This window comes from Canis lupus, chromosome 24 (genome assembly GCF_048164855.1).
Source record: "Canis lupus baileyi chromosome 24, mCanLup2.hap1, whole genome shotgun sequence".
Taxonomy (NCBI): domain Eukaryota; kingdom Metazoa; phylum Chordata; class Mammalia; order Carnivora; family Canidae; genus Canis; species Canis lupus.
The window spans coordinates 14,655,297-14,670,804 of record NC_132861.1 but is presented as its reverse complement, the minus strand read 5'-3'; the positions used below and the strand labels follow the sequence as shown (position 1 = coordinate 14,670,804).

General features: G+C 46.3%; 1 long non-coding RNA gene across 1 annotated transcript in view; it reads left to right on the top strand.

The window, feature by feature from the left end:
* The window catches only part of LOC140615794 (uncharacterized), a 31,721-nt gene extending 16,287 nt beyond the window's left edge, over nucleotides 1–15,434 (top strand). The window contains exons 5-7 of the long non-coding RNA XR_012016270.1: nucleotides 8,153–8,349; nucleotides 10,308–10,622; nucleotides 14,082–15,434. This is a non-coding gene — a long non-coding RNA (uncharacterized lncRNA). The remainder of the gene's footprint in view (nucleotides 1–8,152; nucleotides 8,350–10,307; nucleotides 10,623–14,081) is intronic.
* Nucleotides 15,435–15,508: the final 74 nt, after the last annotated feature.

Here is a 15,508-nt window from a genome sequence, read left to right as displayed (position 1 = left end):
TCTAAAGATGGGGTTGAGTCTCTTCTTGCGGCAGGTGGTTTTATCTGGGCTCTGGGAGCCAGAGAAGGTCTGAGGCAGGAGGCCCAGAGGACTTTTCAAAGAACTTGCAATTTTGTGATTGTACAATTAATTCATCATCTATTTTTTCTTTTTCTATTGTTTGTTTTGTATACACAAGACTGCTGGAAACAAAAATTATTGGAAATTCCATTCAGAAGGAATTATTGGAATGGCATTAATGTGCCATATGCATGGTACCCATGTCCCCTTATGAGGCAGTGAGAGATGGAAATCCCATACAAACAAGCAGAAGTGGCCTCTGCCGTCTGTAATGATGGGCAAGCCTGGGAGGTGATGTGCCCCAGCAGGAGGGGAACTGGGACATGTTCTTCCCTCTCCTCTCACGGGGAGGCGAGGCAAAGCTGAACCTTTAAGAACAGGGAGACATATAAGGCCTCAGGAAGTCAAGAGGGGTGATCAGGCCGAAAAAGGCCCCGCCTTTCTTGGGCAAGTTTACTGTAAGTGTCATAACCATTCGGCCAAGTCCATGGAATAGTGAGTGCTGTTGGTCCTCCTGGGGCATTGCACCTGTGGACAGCTTGTCTAGGGACACCTGAGCTGGGCAGGAGTATGGTCCCAAAGCCCACTTTCAGATCCTTAGGTGGGGCCGCAAATCCAACCAAGGGTCTGTATGAGGGGCCCTAGTGGGTGAATTAGTCAAGATGTCATCTGCGTCATCGGGGGGCATCAGGAGCTGGCTCCCTCTGCATTCTTGCTTTATCTCCTCCTCGGGCAGGGGAGTCGGCACAGCTGGCCAGGCCGGTGCTGCCCGAAGGAGCTGGAGTGAAAGGTAGGCGTCCTCCGCCTCAGCTGGCGGGGCCTGGAGCCCGCAGGCAAAGACCAAGTGAGGTCCAGTGAGCTGAGCCCAAGACGCACGCCTGCAACAGGTGACGGGGCTGGGGTGGGCTTGTCCTACAGGCCCTGGGAGGAGGAAAGAAGATTGGGATGGTCCCATAAAGACCAGGGACAGCAGCTCCCAGTGAGAGGCTCTCAGGACTAACGGAGCTGCCTGGGGAAGGCTCCACCCGGGCTGGGGTGAGTGACTGGTTGGACTTGAGCAGGCAGCCTGGCACCGAGTCTTCAGGGGGGCTCCAGGGAGGAAGGGCACGGAGAGTGGGCAGAGGCAGGACCGGAACCTTCTCTACAGAGGCCAGTGTGGCTGGGTCTCTGCCTCCTCCTTCCCTTGCAGGCCCTTAGAGGGGGCCTCCAGGAGCGGGGCCTCTCCCGCTCCTTCCCTTTATGACCAGAAGCAAGTTGGGGTTGAGCCCAAAACAGCGCAGCTCTCCTTTCACTTCACTGTTCGCCTAGGCAAAGTCGGGAAGCCCTGCCGGCCTCTCTAGGGCTCTGGGAGCCGAGGGCAGGGATTCCTGCTGCATCTTTGACCTGCTTCACCTCCCCTGAAAGCACATCACCCTTGCCACATGGCATCATAATGGTCTTTTTGCAGTTGAGTCCTGTCGTATGGTCATAACTCAAGCGAATTCAACTGCAGGTGCTCAAAGAAAACTTTTAATAAAAAACAATGTGAAGTGTGTGATTTTTGCCAGTCGTTCCCACCACGTTACACATATGCCCCGGGGGTGTGAATCTGTGAATATTTGTATCCCAGTTCGGATCCTCTATTGCTGGGAGCATCTCACACACCAGTGTTTAAAGCTACGATACATATTTTTCATACAACATGACCTCAAAACACAAGCCAAGCCAAGTGCTTCCTCTGGTGCTCAGCCACGAAGCAGCCATCTGTTCCAGTGCTGCAGGGAAACTGGCTATGTTGTGTTTATTGAGAGGTTGCATTTCAGATGCCAACGTACCACCTCCCCGAGGGATCTTTTTTCCCCAAGAATAATTTTGATTGTGTTTGATTTTCTTCTTGATGTTGATGTGAGGATCTACCTAGCTGCTTCCGGAGATGCAACTCCATTCTGGCTTTCTTCCTTGCTAAGCTGGGAGCTCCCTGAAGGCTGGGCCATAGGTAATCCACGTGTCTATCCCCGAGTGCGTGCCTGGCACACAGTGGACAGGCTACCATGCGTAAACAAAGCAGCCCGAGGGCAGCCAAGGACGGGTTCCTGGGCAGCCTTGCCCGTTTCCCTGAGGGTGGGCAGATTGAGACTGCATGATGATTTGGCCGTGTGCCAGATCTGGGCGAAGGCGATGAACTCCTGTGTGTGCTGGGCTCACCTGCTGTACCTTCCAATATTTCTTTGCAGGCTCTGTCTTCGGTGGGTAAACCCAAACAGCTGACACACGGCACCCTCCGCCTCTGGTGAGGGGCTTGCAGTCCCTGGCACGCAGTAAGTCCTTTGTGCTTCTAGGCTTCCACACTCTCACTTCTCATTTGCTCATTAGACACTTGGTCTCAGGCTCCGATTGCTGGATCCTCCTTCTCTGCCTCACTTCTAAACATTTGAGAGTCTTCATTTCCATCTCTGATTCTGTTCTTTCCTCTCCTCCACCTGCATCTGTGTCTTACGCCGTCCTGCCCCATCCCACAGATCTCAGTACCATTGTGTGCTGCGCTGTCTGGTGTGGCAGCCACCAGCCAGTGTGGCTACTGAGCACATGAAATGTGACCAATCCAAACTGAGACATACTGTCAGTGCAAATACACACCGGATCTTGAAGACCTAGGTTGGACAAAAATGTACAATATCTCATTAGTACTTTCGTATTGATTATAAGTTGACATGAGAAAATGTTGACTTTGCTGGATTAAATCACATTCATGAAAATTAGTGTCACCTGATTCTTTATGCCTTGTTTTTAATGTGACTACTAGAAATTTTTAGATTATCTGAATGACTCACACGTTATTTCTATTGGACAACTCTGATCTATACATTTATGCCTCCAAAACTTCTATGTTGAGCTTCTTTTCTCTGAGCTTTAGAGTGGCGTATTAGTCTGGATTCTCCAGAGAAACAGAATCGATAGGATGAGTTTGCACATGTGTGTGTGTGTGTGTGTGTGTGTGCGTATTTGGAGAGAGATTTTAAGGAATTAGTTTGCGTGACTGTGGGCCTGGCAAATCTAAGATCTGTAAGACAGGCTGGAAGGCTGGAGACCCAGGGCAGAGTTGATGTTACAGCCTTGAGTCTGAAGGCAATCTGCTCGCAGAAGTCCCTTCTCCCGTGAAGATCCTCAGTCTTTTCTCTCAGGGCCTTCAACTGATTAGATGAGACCCACCCATAGCAGGGAGGGTAATCTGCTTCAAAGTCTACTGATTTAAGTGTTAACCTTATCTTTTTTTTTTTTTAAAGATTTTATTTATTTATTCACGAGAGACACAGAGGCAGAGACACAGGCAAAGGGAGAAGCAGGCTCCATGAAGGGAGCCTGATGCGGGACTCGATCCTGGGGGATCACGCCCTGGGCCGAAGGCAGGCACTAAAACTCTGAGCTACCCAGGGATCCCTAAGTGTTAATCTCATCTTTAAATACACCTCCACAGCAGCACCCAGACTGGTATTTAGTCAAATCTCAGCTCCATGCCCAGCAAAGTTGACATGAAATTAGCCACGAGAAGTGGTTTGGCCAACTTGGTGTCCCCACATAGTTCATCTATGGCCATCTTAGACTTCCTGTGCCCCAAGCAGACCTCTCTGTTCCTCCCCCACCCCAGTGGATAGGATTTCCATTCACCCAGTTGCTCAGCCCAAACCCTAGAAGACCCCCATAGCACCTGTCTTTCCTCACCTTTCCCTCCTGTCCATCAGCAAGCCCTGCCAGCTCTGCTGTTAGATCAGATCCTGGTTCTGATGCTGCCACACTGGTCCAAGCCTGCATCATAGCACCTGCATGTGACAGTTCTCCAAACCATCTGCCCGTTTCCTCTGCCACCCATCTACACACAAATCACACAGCAGTTACGTTCTCTTGTTTAGCACATCAATTTACCCAGTAATCCCTAGTTTCAAAACTCCAACAGCTTTCTATCACATTCAGAATAAAATAGGAAATCTTTATGGAAGCCCACAAGATGCAAAGACCAGGCCTTGCCAATTTCGCTGAGCACTGCTCCCCCCTGGCCAAACTGGCCCCCTCACAGTTTCTCAGATGTGTCAAGGACATTCCTGTCTCAGGATCTCTGTATGCTTGGCCCTTCTCCCTGGTCTCCCTCCTTCCTTTCCTTCCTGCTAAGGCGTCCTGCCAGGCCTGCCCACTGCTAAGAACCACCTCCCTTGAGCTGGTAGGTGGCTTCTCTGCACCTCATCAGGTGTTGACTCTGCCGTGTGACCTTCCTGACCTCACCTGCCATGTGCCCACGGGACTTCTGGGCTTCTACGCCCAGCCACGCTAACCTCTGCTGGTCTCACTGTCTCATCAGGAATGACAGCAACAGCTTCCGTTTCATAGGTCTGTTTGGGGGATTGAAGTGACACTCTTCATAAAGTGCCTGCTCACAGTAAATATTCAACAAACGCCAGCTAAAACATTGCTGATTTTCATTGTGAAACTTAGAAGTTAAGGAACTGAGAGCCATGCAACAGGACAGGGACAGCCAGGCTATCATCCAAATTTCTGGCTGTTTGTACCACCCCACCCCTGACTAAGAGCCTAAGAGGTAGAATTATTTGAGAGGTGGGTATAGAATATATAATTCCATTTTTAAAAGAGAATCAAGTTTTGCATTAAATACAAAGTTAGCAATGGCTACAGAGAAAGGGTTCAGTATTTTCCCTTTTACTCTGTGTCAGCTTTATTGGGTTTGAATCATTCCTACTTTCACGCTTCCTTTCTTACAAATCAGCACATTTGGCCCTATGGTCCCAATGAAGGACATACCGATTTTAAGGTGAAATTTGTTATCCTGGCAAGTTAAGAGTACATTGGGATAACAGGCTTCTCACTGAAGCCGGTACGTAGAACGGGAGGTGCAGTCCCTCATCAATGAAAAGAGAAGCAAACAATACCCTACTTTCAATGAGCTTCGGTCTCCAGATGTGAAGGAACTCTAATTGCAAACTGCTAATGGGATTTGCAGATGTCATCTCAGAATCTTCCAGAAACACAAAGCTGGAGGAGTATCAGGGACTAGAGGCAGATAACGTGGCAGGAATTATCAAAACGTGGGAACAATAAAAATAGGGCAGCCTGGGTGGCTCAGTGGTTTAGTGCCGCCTTTGGCCCAGGGCGTGATCCTGGAGACCTGGGATCGAGTCTCACGTTGGGCTCCCTGCGTGGAGCCTGCTTCTCCCTCTGCCTGTGTCTCTGCCTCTCTCTCTCTCTCTCATGAATAAATAAAATCTTAAAAAGTATATATTTTTTTAAATTAAAAAAAAACAATAGAAATATATTGAACTCAATTTTGCTTTGATGATCCAGAGGGTGATTTAGAATTGTGCATTGCTTCAGGGTCATTACACTAGACAAGCTCATTGTGTACTGTAAATGGACAGATGTTCACATTAACACACGAACTGCTAACAGTTAGCAGCTTCCCAGGCAACAGGGGTTGATCTGTTAATAATCTCTTCCATTTATTGGCACCCTCTGTGCCAGGAGCAATGTTAAGTGCTTTCTTTAGATTTTCTTATTGAATCCCCTCTGCCACCCTTATGAGGTCTGCGTTTGGAGGAAGTTGACACGAAGTGAAATGGTGTGTGTGCAGCTATCTGGGGAAAATGATAAGATCTGAGTCTCCAGCACAGATGAATTTGTGTTGCAATTGCTCCTAGCCACTACTCTATGCTGCCTAGAAAGTACCCAAATTATGTTTCGATGAAGGGGCCAAAGAGAAGAAGTCAACAAAGGAGATGGAGATAGTCAGTCATGAGAACAGGTAAGTGAGGCTTCTGTGAAATGCCTCACTTCACAGGAAGGGCGAACTTTCCATGTTGGAAATAATAATGTCCATATGGGATGAACACTCTTCTACATGAAAATACCATGGGGGATCCCTGGGTGGCGCAGCGGTTTGGCGCCTGCCTTTGGCCCAGGGCGTAATCCTGGAGACCCGGGATCGAATCCCACATCGGGCTCCCGGTGCATGGAGCCTGCTTCTCCCTCTGCCTGTGTCTCTGCCTCTCTCTCTCTCTGTAACTATCATGAATAAATAAAAATTAAAAAAAAAAAAAAGAAAAAAAGAAAATACCATGGGCTGCTTTAAACCAAGGGTTCAAAGTCATGTCATGTGACATGAACTTGGCTGGATTACATGAGAATCTAGAAACTCACCCAATTTGTGTTGGAGTGGCAGTGGTTTCCCAACTGTACTACCAACACCCATCATCTGAAACCAATGTTCTTATTTATATTCAGTTCGTAAAAATGATTCTCCCATTTTCCCATGTTCTGCTTTGAATCACTTGATAGTTTATGAGTCACAGATCTCACAGGATGCAAATGGGACCCTCAAAGTACGTAATTAATGAGAGTTTAGTGAAGGGGCCATTCACAAAGTTTTGGACAAGGTTGAAGGAGAACAACGGGTTATGGTGAAGGTCTCAAGCCTCCTCAGCTCACATGCCCTAGAAAGGCCAAGAGGAGGGAGCAGATTCCAGAGCCTGGAGAGGGTGGCTATAGCAAAGCTGCCTGACCTGAGCCTGCTCTTGTAGAAAGATCAGCAGAGCCAGGGGCGCGGGGGAGACCTAGAGGGGATATGTGTTCTCAACTCTCTTTCTTCCCTACCCTTGAACCCTGCCAGTGTGCCTTAATGGAAGCCACTGAGCAGGAGAGGCTGTTACTGTTCCGAGCACACAGATCAAGGTGGAGAAAGATGGAAAATGGATTTGCATGAGGATAATAGAAGATACCTACCACAATCCCCTACTTCCAAAAATGAAAAACTGAAATGAAAACAGTTAAAACAAGAACAAAAAGAAAAAAATCCAAGTGATGAAATGATTAAAAAAAATCAAAATAAAAAACACCCACTGAGAGGTCACAAATAGGCTGTTGAGCAGAAATAACCAAGACTATTTGATTTGGCCTAACACACGCCTTACACACATTTGAATTTTTTGTCAATATTTAAATATTGGGAGATTTTACACAGACATCTGGATTTCCTGTTTTCCTTTATTTTTTAAAAAATTTTAAAATAACTGACATACAATATTGTATTGGTTACAGGTGTACAACATAGTGATTCAACATTTGTGCATGTCACAAAATGGTCACCACAATAAGCCTAGTTACCATCTGTCACCATACAAAGTTGTTATATTCCCTGTGCTGTACATTACATCCCTCAGTCTTATTTATTTTACAGTGGGAAGATTGTACCTTTTAATCATCTTCACCTATTTTGTCCATCCCCCACCTCAAACTCCTCCCTTCTGGCAACCTTCTATTTTTTCTCTGTATGGATGAGTCTGTTTTGTTTTGTTTATTCATTTGTCTTGTTTATTTTTATTTTTTAAGATTTATTTATTTACTTATTTATTTGAGAGAGAGAGTGAGTGCATGAGCAGGGGGGTGGCGGGGGCAGAGGGGAAGCCGACTCCCCGCTGAGCAGGGATACCAGCCCGGAAGATCATGACCTGAGTGGAAACCAAGAGTCAGATGCTTAACTGACTCATTTGTCTTGTTTTTTAGAATCCTCATTATTTAACTTAGCATAATACCCTCTAGGTGCATCCATGTTGTCACAAATAACAAGATTTCATTCTTTTTTATGGCCTGGTAATAGCCTATTGTGTGTGTATGTGTATGTACACATCCACATACATACAGACACATACTGACTACAACTCCCCTAGCCATTCATCTATCAATGGAAATTGTTACTTTCATATCTTGTCGATGATAAATAACACTGCAATGAGCATAGTGGTGCACACGTCAAATTGGCTTTTGCTTTCTTGAGGTAAATAGCTAGAAGTGAAATTGCTGAATCATATAATATTTCTATTTTTAGTTTTTTGAGGAGCCTCCATACTGTTTTCCACAGTGGCTGCGCCAGTTTGCATTCCCACCAACAGCACATGAGGGTTCCTTTCTCCACACCCTCACCAACACTTATTTCTTGTCTTTTTGAAACTAACCATCCTGACGGGTGTGAGGGGATATCTCATTGTAGTTTTGATTTGCATTTCCCTGATCATCAGTGATGTTGAGTATCTTTTCTTTTCTTTTTTTTTTTAAGATTTTATCTATTTATTCATGAGAGACACACAGAGAGAGGCAGAGACACAGGCAGAGGGAGAAGCAGGCTCCAGGCAAGGAGCCCGACATGGGACTCGACCCCGGGTCTCCAGGATCACACCCCGGGCGGAAAGCAGCATTAAACCTCTGAGCCACCTGGGCTGCCCGAGCATCTTTTCATGCATCTGTTGATCATTGGTATGTCTTTTTTTTTTTTTTTTTTTTTTTTGGAAAAATGTCTAGTCAGGCCCTCTGCCCATTTCAAATCAGGTGGGTTGTTTTTTGATATTGAGTTGTATGTGTTTATATATATATATATATTTGTGAGATTAGCCCCTTATGAGATTTGTCATCTGTGAATATTTTCTCTCATGCAGTAAGCTGCCTTTTCATTTTGTTGATGGTTTCCTTCACTGTGCAAAATTTTTTTAGATTGTTGTAGTCCTATTTGTTTATTTTTGCTTTTGTTGTCCTTGCCTGAGGAGACTGACTCCACGCCCCTCCACAAAATACTGTGAAGACCGATATCAAAGAGCTTACTGCCTGTTTTCTTCTAGGAATTTTATGGTTTCAGGTCTTACATTTAAATCTTTAATCCCTTTTGATTTACTTTGTGAATGATCCAAGAAATGGTCCAGTTTCTTTCTTTTGCATATGGCTGTCCAGTTTTCCCAACACCATTTATTGAAGAGACTCTCTTTCCCATTGCAAGTTCTTGTGCCCTTTGTCGTAGATTAATTGACCATATAACCATGGATTTATTTCTGGGCTCTCTCTTCTGTTCTATTGATCTGTGTGTCTGTTTTTGTGTCAAAATCATACCATTTTGATTACTGCAACTTTGTAGTGTATGGTTCCTTCTGCATGGAACACAAACATACCTGCCTTATTCTGCATCCCTCAGGTATTACCTTAGATATCACCTCACTTCCTTTGGGGAGCTTTGTCTCCAGAAGCTCCTATAGCATCCCAGGCTAGTGATGATCGTACTGTGTTATCACCTCCAGACTAAATCTAAGATGACAGAAACTGAGCCTGTCTTGCCTATTGTATCCATAGGACTTCTGCATGATAGCCACTCAATACTGTTTGAGGAATATACGGGCACACCCTAATCTCTAATAGTTTTAAAGAAACCAAAGTCAAGTCCTCTTAGCAGCTCTGTTTCTATCTCCAAGATAACAAGTATGAAACAAGCAGCTCCAGGGAGAAAGTGAATGAGTTTAAAGAGTCACTAGCTCACTTCCCAGCAAGAGCTGGCTCTGGCAAGCTTTTACAATTCCACCTCTCACGAGAAAACATTTGGTTTATAGGTTGTTCTGACTTGGCTTTGAAAAACCAAGAACAAAAAAAAAAAAAAAGAAAAAGAAAAACCAAGAACACATTCAATTTAATTACCATTCAGCATTAGTCAGCATGGATTCACAGAAGTCCTCACTCTCCATATTTATTAAGAAATCCATCGACCCTCATTTTTCTAGACAGGGCAATTTCAGACACTTCCTGTCTCCAAGAAGTCATTGCTAATATTGAATTCCAATAGTATGTGAAACTGTGGCTGGCAGCCAATAAAAGATGCTTTAAACCCCAGCCCTCCCTTGGTAGATAGCCCGGCAATTTGTGAGCAACCTAACAGGCAGTGGAATTCGTAGAATTCTGAAATCCAAGCCTTTCTCTTTTGGTGGCATGAGCCAAGGGAGGATGGATAGCCCCAATGGAGCTGGTTTTGGAATCAAAGTTGCATGCATTCATTCACCTTATGTTCATGATGAAATATTCTTTTTCCAGAAGACTTGAAAATGTACCCTGACATGACAAGGGAAAAATGCTAGAATGTATTTACTTTCTCTAACTGGAAGGCAGATGCCATTTCCAGACCTGACTCAGGCAAGGCAGGTGGGAGTTAGTGCCAGCCAGCTTGGGGCCCTGCCTGGTGCCGGACCTCAGGTCCTCAGGAGATGAGAAAGCCCATCTGCTTGCCCAGCATGGCCTCACTGTAATGTGTGCAGCGGGTACCTTGTATTTGCTCTCTGTGGGGATTTAATGTAATGTCTGTCGAATGCAACCAGAATCTCAAAAGCATGGAGCCGTAGGGAGAGAAAGGCCCACAAGCTGTAAATAGCAGCAGAATGAAACACCATGTTTTTTGTTGACAGGTGTTCCCTGGGGAAGGTCCCTCCTCCCAGGAGGAGCTACATCACCAGAGTCTTCGCCACCCCCCACCCCGACATGACAGTCCACAAAGAAGTGCAGAAATGACTGCTCTGTTATTACAACGAGATAAAATGTGACTCGTTGTCAGGAACAGAAACGAGCAGCAGTGGTGCTTTTCTTTCTTTCTGTGGAAAATGGTATGAGCTGCTGGATTGCGTGTGGCCTCTAGAATTAAGTCTGTTGTGCGATGAACAACTGGCTTCACAGAATTGCAGGCTGTTACAGTTCCAACAGAACTTTGATGCCACACATCCGAGGTACCGTGAGAGGTGTCTTACAGGAGAGGCATCCCAAACTCAGAAGGTCCGAGTGATTTCCCTGAGGCTGTGCCAGGCATTAGAAGCAGAGAAGGAACTCAGTTTCCTAATCCAACCCGTGACCTTTCATACGATGCCACTGTCCCGGGGAACACAGCCCTGCATCCGCGGGGTTTAGGCAACAAGCAATGGGATTAAGTGTCTGACTTAGTCGGCTTGGGCTGCTATACCCAAACTACCATAGACTGGGTGGCTTAAAGAGTGAATATTTATTTCTCACAGTCTGGAGGCTGGAAAGTCCAAAATCAAGGCTCCAATAGATTCCGTGTCCCAAGAGAGCCTGTTTCCTAGGTCAGAGATGGCCATTGTCTCAGTGTCCTCACAGGGCAGAAGGAGCAAGGGAACTCTCTGGATTCTCTTTACAAGGGCACTAATCCCATTCCTGAGGGCTCCATCCTCATGACCTAATCACCTCCCAAAGGCCCCACCTCCTAATACATCACCCTGGGAGTTCAGATTCAGCAGAAGACTATCCTGGTGGACCTAAGCCTGCACAGATGCTCAGTGGGAGACAATTAAGCATCTTACTGCCCCCGATCTGCCTCCTCCCTACTTCCCCCCACCTTTCGTGTCCCCCAAAACAGACATAAAAGCACAGAGCAGGAAGGTTTGCAAGACCGCAGACCACACCGCACTGGGTCTGTAAATCACAGGTGGACTAAAGTTTCTCCCGCATTCGCCCGTCCTGCCCGCTTCTTTTAGATAATGGGACCCATGCAGACCAGAAGTTAGCCATTTCCTCTTTTCAAAATAAAATACTTGCGAAGGGGACAGTGTCAAGGGGCCTAAGAGGGTTTTTTTTTTTTTTTGAGGGGGATGTCAGATACCCCAAGATGAAAAGCCAGACTGAAGAGGAAGAATGGAGCCGGTGGGGTTCTATTCTTAGAGGAACAGATTGCAGGACAGCTCGTTCCCAGCCCCCAGCTCCGTGTTCATTTCCGTGGCCAGTCAGTGAAGGGAACTCCCAAGTCATTACAAACCATCCCTGATGATCGCAGTGATGGGCTTTTTCTGCAGCCCAGATTTTCTACCTAATGCTTCAGTGGACTAATGAGGTGCCAGCTCCTTGGCCTCGTGGCAGATCTGGGAGGGATGAGCAGGTCAGGGGAAGGGCAATTTGATCCCCAGGACTTCGTGCGTTGGAGGCAGAATTCCAGCGGCCGGGCAATCCTGTCCTCTGGCCACTAGGCTAACAGGACAGAAGGGGGCTATTGAAAATAAGATGAGGGAGGGCTGAGCTGGGCGGTGGGCTCATAGGAGCACTCAGTTCTCCTCCCTCTGCAAGTTGACATGGGGCACAGATGAAAGATCTCAGAGTAATAAGAGAGAAAAAGGCACATTTATTCTATCACTTCATTTGCTTGCCAGGCAGGAGTGAGGCCAGCAACCTGCTCCACAAGGCTTGGCTCTCCAATGCGTTGCATTTTGCCTCATCGCTGGCTTCCCTAAGAATATTTGCTTTTTGAAAAAAATATTTTAAATAATAACTGCTTTAGGGTCTACTTAAAAATAAGTAACTTGATTTTCTTGCAAAACAGCTAAGCCTGCTGGTCCCTGGTAAAAAAGTCAATCTCTTCTTTATTGCAGTGTGTAAGCCAGTCTGCCTCTGGGAATTTGCCAAAGTAAATAATCCTAAATCCTGAAAAATCTACCCTCAAGACTATGTTTATTATGGCACTACTTATTAGCATGAAGAAACAGTAAACATTTTAAATATTTAATGATAGGGTGATAATGGTTAAGTAAATTGTGTAAATTCCCAGTAAGGAATATTATTCAGTCATTACAAGTGATGGGAAAATGCTAAATTCACTGAAAAGAAGACAATAAGTTTATAAAATTAAATTCGTGGACCTCTCTAGAGACATGGAGGAAACCTGCCATAAAATTTCCTAAAACATTAACAGTGATTGCAGAAAGGTGGCAGGATCATAGATGATTCCTTTTCTTAAGTTTTTAGTTACATAATCGTACTTTTGTAATGGAAAAATATGAATATAATTTTCCAAAAAAATTATTGCACTGACCCACTAAGACATTTCGTTCTTCTGGACCTAAGAGGCAGGTGTCTGACTTGAAAGAAGTCTCCGTGCAGAGGACTGAGGAGTTTAGTGACTCAGCATGAGTCACCTGTGAGTCAACCTAGTGTGAAGCATGTCAGGTAGTTACTATGACAGCTACCGCTTGTTAGGTGGTGTTCATAAAAGTGTGGTTTCTAGAACTCCTGCTGTTCTCTCCACTGGCCGCGTGATGCAGACTCTGCTGTCCAGAACTGTGTGTTACCACAACCAGAAAGTGACTGAGGGTGAGGGGTCAGGGCAACAAGGCACCTGAGAACCACAGGATAGGGAAACGGAAGTTTCCAGATGGGCGTATGGAACTGCAGAAAGAGATGTAGCTATGGCCCATTGGTTGTCCTCTAATATTTGAGAAACTGGAACATTGTCTTGTTCTTAACATCTATTCCCTCTTCACTAGGAAGTTGGTGTCTTTATCCATGAGTGATCAAGGAAAAGGTCACTCTTCTTTTGTCACCCTAGTTCTGATTTTCTATGTGCCATGTGCTCTTCCAAACCCAGGGGCAGGGATCTATCTCCTTTATATAGGGTTGATTTGCCAATCACTGAGTTCTTCCTTTGTAAGTGCTTCAGTTCAGACGTTAACCATAAATCCCTTGCCATTATTTCTGTAGAGTTGCTGCTCTTCCTACTTTGCTACTGTACAAACCCATGCCATGCTGTTATTTGTTATTATTATTCATTCATGCCACAAATATTTTCATGAGCACTCACCACATGCCAGCCCCACATGAGGCTCTGGGGCACGAAATTACCCAAAATAGAAGAAAGTTTTGCCCTCAGTCAGCTTACGTTCTAGTGAGGTAGAAAGAGTTAACAGCAGGTATTTGCATGTACTAACTTTATACTCATCCCCATCCTGTTAGATAAGTACTATTATTATCTCCACCTTAGAGATGAGGAACTGTAGGTAGAACGATGCTGAGCAACTCATCCAAAGAGAAAGGGTTGGAATGCCTGGGTGGCTCAGTGGGTTGAGTGCCCAACACTTGGTTTCCGCTCAGGTTATGATCTCAGGGTCATGAGAACAAGCCCGGTGTTGGGCTCCATGATCAGCGGGGAGTCTGCTTGAGATTCTCTCTCTCCCTCTCCCTCTGCCCCTCCTCTTGCTTCTCCCTCTGCCTGTGTCTCTGCTTCTCTGTGTCTCTCATAAATAAATAAATAAATAAATACCCAACCAAACAAAAAAAGATGCCCAAACCCCAGAGAAATAGTTATCTGTAGGGGGACAGGAGAATGGGCTGGAAGGCGAAAGAGAGAGGACCCAGACTTTCTAATATATATATATATATATATATACATTTTTTTTTTTTTTTTACAGTGCTTGGATTCTGATGTGTGTCAATGGTTATCCGTTCACAAAATGAAGAGGAGGAAGGCAGAGAGGAGGAGGAGCAGCACCCTCTGCCTCAGGCCCCGGGAAGGCTGCCCTGGAGGCAATAGGCAGGGCCCGGGCCCCAGCTGCCCCCCTCCCCCTCCGCAGAGCCCGAGGCCTCGGGGACACGCCTCCTGAGCTGCGGGGAGGGGACATTCAAAGCGGAGGGACCATGGGTCCGCTGACTGAGCGATGAGACCTCTTTGGCTTCTTCCCCTACTGCACCTCGGGACTCGGGGCTGGGCTCACGCCCCCACCGCCGTCCAGGGCCCAGGCGTGGAGCAGAGGGCTTCGCTGCGGGGCAGGGACGGATACCCCAGCTCAGAGCGACAGCTGGCACGCCGTGCCCCCGGGCTCTGAAGGCTCTCGGGGGCCTGGCCCACGCCCGGGGCCTGCACACTCTCCTCTTCCTGCACACAAGGGAAGCACACGGAGGGAGACTTTTGTCAGGATCCTCCTGCACTGAGGGGCAGCTCCCCCTACACCACTCATCACACCTTTGCTTTGAATCTTCAAAATGACCCTTACAATTTCCCTCCTTTTTGTGCTCCTGGGCTTGGGGGAGGGGTCCATTAGTATTTTTTTAATACCTAAACTATTTTAGACTCCCCGCAAGATTGAGCAGGTCCACAGCCCTGCCCCGACGCATGCGCAGCCTCCCTGGTTGTCAGCCTCCCCAGCACCACGGTACCTTTGTCACAACGGATGAGCCTGCGTCCACACAGCATCACCACCTAAGTGCACAGTTTCCCTCCAAGTTCACTCTTGGTGCTGTACCCGCTGCGGGTTTGGACAAATGTATAATGACATGTATCCGCCGTTAGGCGTCACACAGAGCAGTCTCACTGCCCTAAACACCCCCTGGGCCCTGCCCCTGTCTCCTTCTCTCCCCTGGCCCCTGGCCACTGACCCTTTCACTTCTTCACAGGTTCCCCCTCTCTAGAATGCATACAGTTGGAATCATAATTCATATTTTAAAAATAATTTTTATTGTCTTACTGTTATCTTAGCAGGGTTTGGGAAAACGAGCACATCAAAAAGTTAACGAGTAGGGGCGCCTGGGTGGCTCAGTGGGTTAAGTGTCTGCCTTCGGCTGGGGTCATAATCCCAGTGTCCTGGGATAGAGCCCCCAGTAGGGTTCCCTGCTCAGCCAGGAGCTTGCTTCTCCCTTTTCCTTTACCCCTCCCCTGCTTCTGTTTGCTCCCTCTCTCTCTCTCAAATAAAATCTTTTTTTAAGTTCATGTTTAATATGCCACATTTAAATGGAAATCCCTGTGTTTCTACTAATTTTTCTTTTAAAATGGAAGATGGTTGTCTTAGGAAAAAGAAAAATCTTCCCTACGTTGAGTTCAAAAACTATGAGTGAGGGTTCA